The sequence below is a fragment of the Pongo abelii genome, chromosome 12 (genome assembly GCF_028885655.2).
Source record: "Pongo abelii isolate AG06213 chromosome 12, NHGRI_mPonAbe1-v2.0_pri, whole genome shotgun sequence".
NCBI classification, from domain to species: Eukaryota; Metazoa; Chordata; class Mammalia; order Primates; family Hominidae; genus Pongo; species Pongo abelii.
Window position 1 is genome coordinate 73915905 of NC_071997.2, and position 14314 is coordinate 73930218.

Sequence of the window (14314 nt, forward strand, 5' to 3'; positions counted from 1 at the left end):
GCTGTTGCTGGTTCCTGGACTACGTTTTGTGTAACATGGGCCTAGAATACATCTCTGTTTTATTCTTCCACACACTCCCTTCCAATTTGCCATTTTTTTCTTTTTGGGGAGAAAAGATCAGAAATCCTATTGCATCTCCATCTCATTAATGGCTTATTAGAGGTAGAAATTTCTTTCTCAAGTGCTCCACTTCTTTAATGATATGGTGAATTATAAGTGTGTAAATGAGAAGATACGACTAAAGACAAGATCTGACTCCTAGGTTGGGAGCAAGTAAGGAAACCTGAATTTTTATTAATAAATCTAAGACTGTGGTCCTGAACACTGGGCCTTTACAAGCTTTGGTCTCTTTATGTTTAAAAGCAGGGTGTTGGACAAAGTCTCACTGAGGCTTTCTGTGGTTTCTACATTCTATAATGTTGGCCATGTGTTCGCATGTGTCACGAAGGGTAACACATAATTAATCTGTTTATTTTGGCCACTTTAATAATCACTGCAGATTGTCAATCAACATATCTGCACAAACAATCAATATAATGATACTGGGACTTAGTATCAATTAGGAAGATTGCTGAAAAGAATAAATACTTTGTTTATTTCTTTCTTTGTGCATTTATTACCAGTTATAGACTTGCTATTGTGCTTTATTCATAGTCAAGGGTAATTCCCAAAAGGAGGATTAGAAGATGTGAATCAAGGCTTGTCTGCACCACAATCAGCTATAGGTCTTTGGATTAGTCACTTAAACTCTCTGCAAATAGGCTTTCTAATCCTCATCCTAGGAAAGCACTACCTAGCCCACTAACTCACAGGACCATTAAAGACAGGATGGGACACCGTATACATGTGCTGCTTTTGAAAGTTTTTTAAAGTGTCTTGCAAATGCAGGTTATAATTTTTTCATTCCCCACATCTTCCTAAATAATTTATCAACTAGCAAACAAAAACACACTTTGCATTTTGTTATGCAGCATTTTCTTTTCATCTATTTATTGACTGAAATAAACACAAAGAGCAGAAAAAAAAACCACAAGAGATGGGTAAATGAAAGAAAACATTCCCTAACAACACACAGAAATCTATGGAAATAGATTTTCTCTGAAGAAAAGAGTCTATTAGAATATTCTTAATGATCTAATAAAAGAAAGAAAAAAGGCTCAAAAGTTTTATAAATCATCCTGTGCTTATTTTGTTATTAAGAGAAAAGGGAATTGTGTGGCAATACACAAATTATAAAAAGAAAAAATTATGAAGTGCACATCTGCAAAGGAAATAAATGTATATTTCACGGGGAATATAGTTAATAACTGTGCCCACACCATTTTACATTGTGATGAAGTAACTACAGAACCATTATGGAAACAAAAAATTTCCTTGACAAAGTTGCATTTTTAGTAGACCCATAATATGTAGGATTGGTCTATTTTTCCTCTGACTGGATGAGTATAATGATAATCATACTAAATGTGATCTAGTTCCATTCCTCTTCACTGCTTTTCTAATGCTCACAATTTATATAATCCATTAAAATATGAAGCATCTGCTAACACCATCAAAGAAACTAGACAAATTGTTTTAAGCATTTGTTCAGATTCCTTTTAATTCTAATACAAGCAGAAACACAGACCAGTACTGAAAAAAATAAATGAGGTTCAGTTGCCTTGCAATCTTGCTAATCTATCTTTGCTTGCCCTAACAGCAAGGTAATTCTTAATTCTCTCAAATATAAGTTTTAGTCACATAATAAAGGTAGCATTTTCACAATACCCTTTTTCTGACTTCAAAATAACAAATAAGCAAACAAACAAAAAAACAGATGCAAGTTCCCTGAATTCTTGAAGCCTGGTTAATTGAAGTTTCTGTACAACTAGAAAACAACATTATTTTAAAATCTTATTCTTTTAGCCTGGTAGAAAATGTTCTTCACGTCTGTCCTAGAAAATGCAGTCTGAGGCTAGGAGCAGTAGCTCACGCCTGTAATCCCAGCACTTTGGGAGGCTGAGGTGCGAGGATTACTTGAGGTTCAAGGCCAGCCTGGCCAACATGGTGAAACCCCATCTCTACTAAAAAATACAAAAATTAGCCTGGCATCATAGCAGGCGCCTGTAATCCCAGCTACTTGGGAGGCTGAGGCAAGAGAATCACTTGAACCTGGGAGGTGGAGGTTGCAGTGAGCCGAGATCGTGCCACCGCATTCCAGCCTGAGTGACAGAGTGAGAATCTGTCTCCAAAAAAAAAAAGAAAGAAAGAAAGAAAAAGAAAATGCAGTCTGATTAGCACGAGAAATTCTTATTTTCATACCTAAGAATTTTGCACTACCTCATGATCATTAAACATCATCGCTCATTGTCCAGAACAGTACACATAAAGGTTTGACATGTGTACTGTTTCTAGGATATTCCCTGGAATTTTTTGTTTTAGTACATACGGTTACTTTCTTATAGGTCTTAAAGTTAAAGAATAATTTTTAAACTTTCCAATGTAGTTTTATCTTTTTCTATTGCTGCAACTGTCCTACTGGGAACTCTCATCATCTTGCACACAAACTAGTGTTGCACCCTCCTAACCAGTCTCCCAGCCTCAGTTTCTCCTCTCACTACCCTCCATTTACTGGCAGTCATCCTTCTAAAGCGCAGTTGTGTTAGATCAGCCCTTAACCTTGATTCCAGCTTGAGAAAGCAAATCAAGCATTTATTTCCACTTATCCTTACTTTTCAAGTCCCACTGAAATGAGAGAAGATTTTTTTTTCCCAAAGAATAAAACCTCTTAAGAGTTCTGGCAAATAAGAAAGCAACACAGAAGAAAATCATAAATTCAGAGGAAACTGATTCAAAGACAGTGGAAGTAAATTAGAGGAGAGAAGACTAGAGGGAAAACTGCAACCCAAAACATCAGAGGAAACATCAACTCAAGTTGAGTCAACAAGTTCAGAGTAGGGGCTGTGGGGCTGTCAGCAGAGGGTAACTGAAGAATTACATTCTGAGCAGCTGAACCATAGAGATCTTTCTCTCGACTCTCCCTCTTCAGTGTGTAAAATGAATAACAGCAATATCTAGGTTTAAAAATTCTGGGATTTCCCCCACAAAGAACCCCAAGAATTGCTTTTGAAAGAAAGTGCATGATATGGCTGGTAAGTAAGCCTGGTGAGGGACTGGGGGCTGAGAGGGAAGCATGGGGAGCTTGATGTAGTATTAGACTTTCACCCCAGAAACTGAGGAGAACACACAAGGATTAAAGTGCTGCAAAGCCAAAATAAAATACTCTTATTCGCCAGTTGTGGGGGTTCCCAGGGTGTCTGCCTCCTCCTCACACACACCTCCTCCAGAAAAACCTGGCAAACACTCCACCCGCTGCTGCTCACTTACAGGGTACTTCCATCTGAAGAGCAGGATGCTGAAAACCTACACAGCTACACAGAAAACACAGCTCCAAGATCATATTTGAGAGACACCAAGAGCACAAAAGAAAAGAGCCTAGAAGAACTCATAGAACAGAAGAGTTAATGCAGAAAAGATATCATTCAGCAAGGAAAGCTTTTAAAATTATAACTAGTATCTTCAGAGAGATATTTGAAAGAATTTGGTATCCATTAAAAAGAATAGGCTGCCTTTGAAAATAAATAAATAAATAGACATACATCCTGGAAATTAAAAAAAAAAGACTTCTGAATTTTAAATATATATTTCCACTGAACCTGGAACTTTGGAATTCTTTTTGCAGCAGTTGGAAGTTTAGTGAGATAGTATTACCCTTACTTTGCCAAAGTCCAACCAAAATGCTTGGCTCTTCATTGAATTACATTTACACAACATAATACTGTTTTACTGGGTTAAAATGTGTGGAATTGTCCTGTGGTTTTTAAAAGCAGCGGAAGGCTTCACTATGGCTACAGAATAGAATGTATATGTTATAAAACTAAACACAAATCAGAATGCTGAAAAGTTGGAGGATATGGAAGGCGGTGATGGTGTAAAATGGATGTGCCCTTCACAGTAGACCATCATCTGAGTAGCCTAAGGTTGATAAGTTAGAAAATAAAGAATAATTTTACCACCTCACAATACAATTGAATAGAACAAAAAGGGAGGGAGACAGAAAAAGAGAGAGATAGCAGGAGTGCAGAAGGGAAAGAAAGAGGGCAGGTAAAATAAATGACCTAAGTGATTTCCAGTGGCGAGTGGAGAGAAACTTTTACTTTTCATTTTTGTCCCTTCTGTACAATTTAAAATTTAAAAATAAATACAGGTGTTATTTTTACTTTTAATGAAAATTAATCAAGAATGCCAATTAACTGAATGCCAGTTAGTTGAAATTTTAGTGTATACAATTTTTCCCTGGCAAAATGTCATGAAGACATAAGATGTTTTCCCTTACTAGCCTTAAAAACATTTTTCTCATTTGTGTTTACTGCAAAACTGAAACCTAAAATGTGGTATAAAAATATGAATTTCATTGTAATAGTTTAACTTTTTTCTTTTATTCTTAAATTTTAAAAAGGCAGGTTTTATATACTTTCCTTTTTAAAAATTAACATTTATTTAGGAGTTAGAAAAGACTAAGGAGCAGTTATGACAAAACTCATACATATTCAATATAAACATTGTTTTTTACAGTATATATTATGCCAAAAATCATACCCTTTTTGTGTGTATTTTGGTTTGCTTTGAATCCATGACATATATTCATTTTAGGACACTTTTAGGACTATACTGATCACTCAGATACTTAGGATGGAACCTTTAGCTAAGCATGCAGTTTGATGATATTTCACACACACAGAGTTGCGTATTCCTTTCTTTCTTTCTTTCTTTCTTTCTTTTTTTATTTTTTTATTTATTTTTTTTTTTTGAGATGGAGTTTTGCTTCTGTTGCCCAGGCTGGAGTGCAGTGGCATGATCTTGGCTCACTGCAACCTCTTGCCTCCCGGGTTCAAGGGATTCTCCTGCCTCAGCCTCCTGAGCAGCTGGGATTACAGGTGTCTGCCACCACGTCAGGCTAATTTTTTTGTATTTTTAATAGAGGCGGGATTTCACCGTCTTAGCCAGGCTGGTCTCGAACTCGCCACCTCAGGTAATCCATCCGCCTCGGCCTCCCAAAGTGCTGGGATTACAGGCGTGACCCACCGTGCCCGGCTGCATATTTCATTTTCAATGCTACTCTAGTGGTATGCATGTGCACATGTATTTATGGTATGTTTGCATTCACGTGTCTACAAAGAAAACATGTTCACACCTTGGTTGCCTTGGATGGAATTATGAATGGTGTATGCCTCTGGTATTTATATAAGTTATAACCACTAAGAAGCCCAACTTTAAGACATATATTTCCCAAAAAACATATTTATTAACTGCTGTAACTCATGAAGTTGTTACAAAGAATTGCCCAAGTCGATTTCCTATATTCTTGAGAGTACCTGAGCCGCTGATACAAAGCACTGCCATCTCATCATGGGAAAGGTTATAGCTTTATATACCTCACAGTTTCCAAGCCCAGAAAATACAAGACAGCCTTCTAAGGATTATCACCTCCCATCACCAATCAGAGAGACAAGAGTGTGTCCCACATTACAACTATGTTCCAATCCAAGATGCCTTATCTAGGACTTGAAATCAAATCACCATTTCACTGCTGGTAAAACAGAATGAAGCCACGTGGTTCAAATGGAAAGACACTTGCCCTTGTCTCATATTAGTTGTCACTCTTTAGGGGTTCTAGGCACCCATCAAGTATCATTCCCTTTTTAAAAGAGACTAATTAAAAGAAAAATCTAAAACAAATTGTAAGAATTCCGAGACTGACTCCTGATGTTGACAAGGGACAATATGTGGAAAGACAATGGAGAAGAAAGATACTATTTTTCTTTATTGTTGAGGAAAAATATAACAAGTTAATCAAATCGTGTCTAGTATGTATGAATCTGTGCTTTACATTATGACAGATACAAAGTAATATATGGCACCATCACCATGGAAAACGAACCTTAAAAATCAGTTGATGAGATGGTAACTACAGATAAATAAAAAAAATTATTGCAACATGTCAACAGTGTGTACCAAATAAATGGTCCAGACTACAGGACCTCAGGGGAGAAGAAAGAAAACTATTATTATTTATCAGATGCCAACAATTTGCCAAGATTATTATACAAATACATTTAATTCTCACAACAATACAGAATTAATATTAAAATTGCCACTTTCAAAGTTGGAGTAAATGAGGTTACTAAATTAGAGTTAACTAAATTGACCAAGGTCATGCAGCTTGTCTGTTTTGTATTCCAACCAAATTTGTTAGACTGCAAAGCTTACATTTTCATTTAAAACCCAGTTTGTGCAGAGTGAGAAGCTAACATTTTGAAGCAATGGTGACATATGAAATTGGAACTTGAAGGACTGATCAAAACTGGACAAGTGGGAAAGGGGAAGGGAGAATTAAAGGGCATTTTAACAAGGGGAAAAGTGTGAGCAAAGAAATGCACAAGGTGTATTTGGAAACATAGTAATTCAAAGATTTGTGTAGGGAAAGTGTAAGGCAAGGGCAACAAGTCGGGTTAAAACCCAATTCCCCAGAGTCTTAAGTGCCCAGGTGTGGTGGTTCAATTCTGCCTTTTAAGGCAGAATTGAATAAAGAGCCAGAATAAAGAGCCAATAAAACTTTAAAGCAAAGTGGAAGTTCCAAGTTGAGGCAATGATATAAGATTCTCCCAAGAAGTATACAGAATGTATTAGGATGGAAAAAAGACAGGAGAGGAGCGGTATGAAGAGGTCTGGGGGCTACTGTTATGACTATAGGTGTCACAAACACTGAGAAGTTCACAGAAGCACCGACATCACTTCAAATTTGTCAAGTGCACATTCTGTATCTATTAAAACCTGGTTCCATTTTGATTTGTCTTTCTATTTTTACAGAAAGAAAAACACAACTTCAAATTCAAGCCCCAGTTCTAACCAGTAGGCTTCAGATCCCTGGTGTTACTGGGTCAAGTCCCTGGAGGGCTCCACATTTAGAACCGGCTGTTTGCACATGTGAACGGGGCTCATATATTTTGTCCATGCCCCTGAAACAATTGACGTACTCCAGTATATGGTGTATGTTTTTTATAATTACAACAGAAGAAAGTATTCTTTATGGAAATAAATGTGCTTTTTAAAAACACATTTCTGAAAAGCAGCAGGCAAAGCATTAATAACAAAGTGAAATGATAAACTGAATGGAAGTCTGAGAAAAATTCTATATTTGTATTATACAGGCATTGTTTTCATTCCTGGCACCTTATTTTTCATGTACATAAAGAGAATGCAAGCTACAGCAGGGTGAGACAAAGATCAATGCTGAATGTATTACTTGGCACTGGTCAGATGCAGTTTAATAAGAAAAAAATTGATCCATTAAGCTAAACCTAATTTTTGGCTGAAAATGGTTGAAATCTCTTCTTTATATTGCTGGCTTCATAAAGACCTATAATATTTGGAAGAAACAACTCAAGGCTGAGTTTAATAAGATTAAATGTATTGCAAATATACTTAACAAGAATCTATCAAGTTGTTAATGATTGCTATTAATATCAAACAATTTTTGTATAGAATTTTTTATTAGAGCAATTGTAAAATACAGCCATAAGAAATGCAATATAAAAAGGTTTTCAGGTAATTTGTAACAGCTACAATTGCAGAACTCAAATCTTAACCTACAAGATATAGTAATTTATTTTATCAAGCCAGTTTCTAACACAGTGCAATTCAATTTGTAAGTATTTAAGTGCTGGTCTTAGGCCTGTATAGCAAAGTTCAAAAGGAACACATCTACAGCAGGCAGTGGTGCTGGTACATGTCAGAGAATTAGGAAGTGGAAGATCTGGTGTTATAATATTTAGAATTATTTCTCAAAATGCAATTTAATTTCAAAGAAATTATTTTAATTTGCCTTCATTCTCAGATCATTAAAAAGGCAGGAAGTTTCAGTCTCAAATTTCATAGAATCATGAAGTGGCTGTCTAGTTCAACTTGTCCATCTATAGACACAGAAACTGTAGCTACAGACTGATTCTGTAAAATAATCTTCCAAATGTGCATGCATTAGATGAATATTGAATTTTTTAGTTCATGAGATAAAAAAATGCAACTAATGAAAACTGAGGCTACAGAAAAATAAAATAGAAACTTGTAGCCATAACAGATATAAATACTTTTGTAAGTAATAAAAACTTGTATTTACCTAAGTAATAAAAACTTTGGTTTGAATGCTCTAAATCTTTACTTCACTTTATTTATATGGAAGTTCACGATTGTATTACAATAAATCCAGAAATACACGCATACACACACTCACACCTTTTTTTCAGAACTTAAATAATCAATGTTTAAAATGGATCCATGAAAATTAGAATATTTGAAAGGTTATGATTCATATAAGCAATTATACTAATAAAATATTTTCTAAATGACTGTATTCCCAAAAATTGAGAAAGGAAAATCATGTTCTTGTACTTACTATTTAAAAAAAATCCCCTACAGCCTGGGCACTGGGTGATGAGCTATGCCCTTTTTACCTCCAGGGTACCAATTTAAATCTCCTCTGCATCAAGAGGGAAAAAATATTGTTTCCATTTTAATGCCTGTCCAGTGTTCTATGCAAAATGGATAGGAGGTCTCAGTTCAGTTCTGAGTAGATAGATGCTTACATTATGGAATTGTCACCTAGGAGAAAGGATAAGAACTGAAAGATTATTGGGGGGAGGAACCCTTTTACGCTACATACAGTGCATCCCATATGTTGGAAGGACACTTAGGGTACTTAACAATGCCTTTCAGTTCACAGGAGGCTAATTAACTATGCCTCATAATTACTGGATTTATTACAATTTGTAAAATCTGAACATTTGCATGTACATATGATTTTACATGCAGGACACTACCTTGCAAGAGCAATGCTAAATGGCCAAATCTTGTGATCATTAGGTCACGGGGAGCTTAAAATACCTTTTTTTCTAAATTATGACTCCTGAATATTTTAACTGTAAATAATGATGTAAGAACTCTATTGATGATTAATTTGTATTTTAAGCATATAAATCACTTCTTGGTTGCCATGCTAATACTGATTTAGAAAAATACACACTTCACCTAATATTGATCTGTTTTTCTAATTCTTCATCAGAAAGGTCTAATATGGTCGCTTTTGCAATTTACTTTCAAAGTTATCCTTTTAGGAGATGAAGTAAGCAAAAGATATTGAAAATCCAAAGTAAATTACATCGTACCAGTTAGACTTCCCTGAAGGAATGGATACTCCCCTGTAATCCGCTCAGCTCACAACTAATAGGCAGGGGATTCAGCTCTGTCTTAATCTTTGCTAAACTATGACTCTCTTTTTAGCACACAACATTTGTCTTCAGGACATCTATCAAATATTTAGTATATCTTCAAACAAAATTAAATTTTCTATTAAATTGCAATCTACATTATGAATCAGAGCCTTAAAATGTATATAAAAGCCAATATTATGCATGGTACTTATCAAAGCATACAAAAAAGGGATACTTTAGAAATATTATGCCCCATTTTTAAGCTCTAAACACATAATTTAAAAATGTACAAAGTATCCCCAGTTTTCTTGAAACTGGTTTGCTTATAGAACTTGAGCTTATGTAATTTGCCAGTGGGGAAAGGGCCTAAATATATACCAACGAAAAAAAGAAAACAACCCTAATCCTCTAAATGAAGCCAGAACTTCAATATCGCCACAGGAGAGCATACAATTATGTCATCCAAAACAAAGAAAGTGAAACTGAATCACATCTATCTATGCATACATTTATAATTCACGTATTATATATATGTATAGGTGTGTATATATATACATGCACACACAAACACATAAACACTTGCATGAAGGTAGACGGATAGGATATACTTATTAATATATAAATGCTTGTGATACTATATAAAGAAAGCTAGAGAAGGATATAGCAGGTGATAAAAACTATTAAAAAATTATCAAATTAAATGTGATAGTTATCTCTACAGTGAAAGCAATGCCAGAATATGAAAACTTACTGGGCTACCTATTCCTCAATGTCATCTAGAGAAAAACAAATGGAATCCAAAACTGTAACCGTGGACAGGGTATCCAGAAGTAACCTATGTTTCAGAATTCATTGAACTGTGGAAAGGAAATTAATATAAGAAAGCTTAACACTAACAAAAATACACAATAAGAGAAGGAATCTAAAGGAATAAAAAATGCTGAAGATGCTTTGAAAGGGAAGTAAGTTGGCTGGGCGAGGTGGCTTACACCTGTAATCCGAGCACTTTGGGAGGCCAAGGTGGGTGGATCACTTGAGGCCAAGAATTTGAGACCAGCCTAGCCAACATGGTGAAACCCTGCCTCTACTAAAAATACAAAAGTGAGCCGGGTGTGGTGGTGGGCACCTGTAATCCCACCTACTCGGAAGGCTGAGGCAGGAGAATCACTTGAACCCGGGAGGCAAAGGTTGCAGTGAGCCGAGATCACGTCAGCCTGGGTGATAGAGCAACACTCTTGTCTCAAAAAAAAAAAAAGGAAGTAAGTTTTGGAAGTTGCTGTGTAGTTATAGGATATAGCAAGCCTTGAATCACAGTTTAGTTTAGTGCATGGGCCAACATGAAAAAAAAATGTAAATGAGAAAAATAAAAATGAAAATTATTAACCATCTCATAAGATAATTTTCTTCTTTTTTTCCATTCATATAAAGGTATATAACATTAAAAATGTTTCTCTGGTTTAAACTCATGGTCACTCTGGCTAGAGCCTTAATTCTACTTCCTAGAAAAGTTTTGTGAGAGTTGCTGTCAACCAACATGTCTCTGTATTCCTTTAAAAATTTAAAACAATCCTGTAGAATAAATTCGTAACCCCAGATCTGCCGTATGTTTGCTACTGTTGAAATTGTTTTAATTAATTTACATAATATCTAAGTCTTGAAGCTAGAAATAAAATCCAGGTCTTTTGATTTTTAGTTTACCTTAAAAGTTAATTTTAAATGCTGCCTCCTATGACATTTTCTAATAATATGCAGTCCATTTTTAGTTAATCAGGGTAATGGAGACATAGAGGTCATAGATCACCAAAATCATAATTCAGACAAAGCTAATAAAAACACATTTTTAATAGAGTCAATGTAAACTTAGTTAAAATTACATCCGGTTGGCTAATTTAATTATGATGCATTTAGACAATGGAATACATACAACTATTTTTTAAGATGAAGCTGATTTAGATACTATACTATATATGAATATATTTATACATTTGTTTATATATACTTTCAGATTTATTTACATATACAGTCACATGAATGCATATATATGAATGTATATATAAATATATATAGATATATGAAAACATAGAAATACATTGTTATTTATATGAAAAGTACACGTATGTATATGTGTGTATACGTATGTGTATATATATACTTCTGACCTTGTAGATACGTTTTCGCATCTGAAATGATGTATACCAAAATAGAATGATTGCCTTTGAGAGGGAGGTCACTACTCCTGTATCATTAAAAATTTTTTGCATGGAGTATTTGTTACTTTGTAATAAAAAGATACTTTTTTGAGAAAAAATATATCCAATATCAGGAAAGTCTATTTTGGTCTTGTTTTGCTAGCTAATCATGGCTCTAATTTCCTCCTCTCCAAACACTTTCATTTCAGTGTCACAAATGCTGGCTCCAACACATTAACTTATTCTTATCAACTTGTTAAATGTGAGTCCCATGTTGTTGTTTTGATCAGGTTAACCAAACAGAATATTCATCAAAATCACCTTCCATTCAGAAACCATCAAGAAACACCTTGCCTTGTCCACCCAGATTAACCCTGACGCAGACATTCCCTATGCCCTTTGTTGACTATTGGGAGACAGCATTGCTTTGTCAAGTTCACCATGAAAAGAGGGCCTTTTCATGGCTTTAGGGCTTTGTCTCTTTGTTTTTGTTTTTCAGCTTACTTGAAGAACATAACCATATTCAAAATAAATTAATTTATATTTTCTTTTTCAAATTAAAAAACTCTTCTACTATTTTAAATTATAATGCAAATTGTGTAGCACTTTCTCCCTCCTCTAATGTTTGACAATTTCAAGATTTTTTCTAATGTTAAGCATTATCCTTTTAAGGTTAGGTTGACAATATTTTAACTGTATGGCTACTCATCTGATGGGTAGATGGTGTAGACTTTTGCATGAAGCAGGAGGTACTGTATAGCATTTATTAGTTAATATGTATTTCTAAACAAATGTCTTCTAATATCTAGAATGTTCATTTTTAATAACTTTATAATTATTATATTTTATGTTTAACCATAGTAAACTTGCAAATTTGATTACATTTCAATTAATTTTATTTTTTGACCAGTGCCTCTCTTCCATCATGACCTAACACAATGCCATATAACTAAGTTGAGTTGAATAGATAGTATAGAGGCATAAGGGGAGGCATTTTGAGAATCTATCGGTTTATAAAGTCGTCATCCCACCCCTTCAATCCTTTCTGCTGCTTCTCCGCTGAGAATATAAGAGACTAAAAGTAGAACTACTATTTGATCCAGCAATCACACTATTGGGTATCTACCCAGAGGAAAAGAAGTCATTAGTCAAAAAAGATACTTACATATGCATGTTTATAACAGCACAATTCACAACTGCAAAATCATGGAACCAACCCAAATGCCCATCGATCAACAAGTGGATAAAGAAACTGTGATATATATATATATATCACACACACACACACACATATATATGTGTGATATATATATATATACACACACACACACACATACACCCACACACACACATATATACACACATACACAATAGAATACTACTCAGCCATAAAAAGGAATGAATTAACAGCATTTGCAATGACCTGGATGAGATTGGAGACTATTATTCTAAGTGAAGTAACTCAGGAATGGAAAACCAAACATGGTATGTTCTCACTGATATGTGGAAGCTAAGATACAAGGACACAAAGGCCTACGAATGATACAATGGGCCGGCACGGTGGCTCACACCTGTAATCCCAGCATTTTGGGACCCCGAGGTGGGTGGATCATTTGAGGTCAAGAGTTCAAGACCAGCCTGGCCAACACGGTGATACCCCATCTCTATTAAAAATACAAAACTTAGTCGGGCATGCTGGCAGGCACCTGTAGTCCCAGCTATTCGGGAGGCTGAGGCATTGAGAATGGTATGAACCCGGGAGGCGGAGCTTGCAGTGAGCTGAGATCGCACCACTGCACTCCAGCCTGGGCGACAGAGCAAGACTCCGTCTCAAAAAAAAAAAAAAAAAAAGGAATGATACAATGGACTTTGGGGACTTGGGGGGAAGAGTGGGAGGGAGGCAAGGGATAAAAGACAATATATATGGTGCAGTGGGTGCGGTGTATACTGCTTGGGTGATGGGTGCACCAGGAGCTCACCAATCACCACTAAAGAACTTACTCATGTAAACAAATACAACCTGTACCCTAATAACAATAACTTATGGAAAAATAAAATTAAAAAAATGAATTTTAAAAAAAAGATAAGAGAAAGAAAGTGAGAAAGAGAATTTTTTATTCGTTGGTTTGGGTGTATCTAGAACATTGTTAATTAGCTGCTCAAAATATTTGCAAATAATATATTATTTTACTTAACATTAGTTTTTCCCTCAACCACCAAAAACAGATTTAAGGAATTTTAGTGGTAAAAATGAAAATAGGATACTGAAATGCTAAGTGTAGACAAAGTCTTAGCAGTAATTCTTATAGGTTTGTAAGTGTATCAAGAGTATTTTCAGAATTATTTATCCATGTTGACCCAGCACTTTTGGATGGAGTCTAATTAAAGCTGTCAAACGTTATTGTAATTAGTCCCTAAAATTAACTATAATCAAAATGGCTAAGGATAAATATGTATTAACAACTACATATGTTTAATCAGTAATACCACTTAATTTGGTCATTTTAACATAGAGTATATATAAATGTTTATTTCAATTATTGAAACACATAGCTATCCATAGCCCTTCAGGATTTTATACGTATATAATTTTTACACATATTTACATATACCTATAGTGTTATGAACACCTATAAAATTGTCTTAAAATATTTATAATCTTACTTATTTGGCACAGTCATATAGCACTGGCATATGTAAAAAAAAAAGTTACAAATGAAAACTCCTGAACTGTATTCCTGAATGAAATAAAGAGCACACCAAAGAAAAAGGGGAATGTGGCAGTCATATAGAATGCTTGCAGACCCCAGGAATGAAAAA

General features: G+C 34.9%; 1 long non-coding RNA gene across 3 annotated transcripts in view; it reads right to left on the reverse strand.

Moving 5' to 3' along the window:
* The window catches only part of LOC134759704 (uncharacterized), a 515755-nt gene that overhangs the window by 467250 nt on the left and 34191 nt on the right, over nucleotides 1-14314 (reverse strand). The gene's annotated exons all lie outside the window — the stretch shown is intronic.